This window comes from Acanthisitta chloris, unplaced genomic scaffold (assembly GCF_000695815.1).
Source record: "Acanthisitta chloris isolate BGI_N310 unplaced genomic scaffold, ASM69581v1 scaffold8728, whole genome shotgun sequence".
Classification (NCBI taxonomy): domain Eukaryota; kingdom Metazoa; phylum Chordata; class Aves; order Passeriformes; family Acanthisittidae; genus Acanthisitta; species Acanthisitta chloris.
Genome location: NW_008686434.1, coordinates 36,452 through 37,511, shown reverse-complemented (window position 1 = coordinate 37,511; position 1,060 = coordinate 36,452).

Sequence of the window (1,060 nt, the reverse complement as noted above, 5' to 3'; positions counted from 1 at the left end):
TCCCCTCCTAGTCCCTCCCAGTCTCTCCCAATCCCCTTCCAGTCCCTCCCAATCTCCTCCCATTCCCTTTCAGTCCCTCCCACTGTCCCTAAATCTCCTCCCAGTCCCTCCCAATCCCTCCCAGTCCATGCCAATCCCCTCCCACTTCCCCCCATACCCTCCTAGTCCCTCCCAATTTCCACCCATTCCCTTTCAGTCCCTCCCACTCCCCCCAAATCCCCTCCCAATCCCTTCCAGTCCTTCCCAATCCCCTCCCAGTCCCTCCCAGCAGCACTGCATGTGAGGAGGCACTGGGAGGGAGTGGGAGGGGACTGGGAGGAGATTGATCGGGAGTGTGAGGGATTGGGAGGGACTAGGATGTGATAAAAGGTGATAGAATGGGACTGGGAGGGATTGGGAGGAACTGGGAGACACTAGGAAGGCACTGGGATATGTGTGTGTGTGTGTGTGTGTGTGTGTGTGTGTGTGTGTGTGTGTGTGTCTGTGTGTGGTTTTGCATGTGTGCACACATACAAACGTGTGCAACAAATGTCCTTTGAGCACAATATAAATGTAGTTATGAAAACCAGAGCTTTCTCTTAATGAGCTCAGTGTTTACCTGTGCATACAGATATGTATAGATATATGTACATACACAGACACAGACACACAAATTTTAATAATTTGTATAAAGAAAATGTCGGTGGTGAATTACAGTTTTTCCCTCCCTGGCTGTATCTATTATATATAAACTAGATATCGAAAGCTTGTAGTGTGTTACCAGCCATATAGTCTATACAAAATGTTAGATACAATTAATGAGTTATGTTGTATGCTGTAATGAAAAAATACTCCTTAAAATGAAACATTTTTATGAATGTATTAATGTCTGTGCACATGACTGAGCACATCTCATGATAGCAAGTCATTATCTGAGCAAGGCCAGAGGAGGCCACAAAGTTGCTAAGAGAACTGGAGCATCTCCCCTATGAGGATAGGCTGAGAGAGTTGGGGCTGTTCTGCCTCATGAAAAGAAGACTGTGTGAAAACCTCAGAGCAACTTTTCAATATCTGAAGGGCC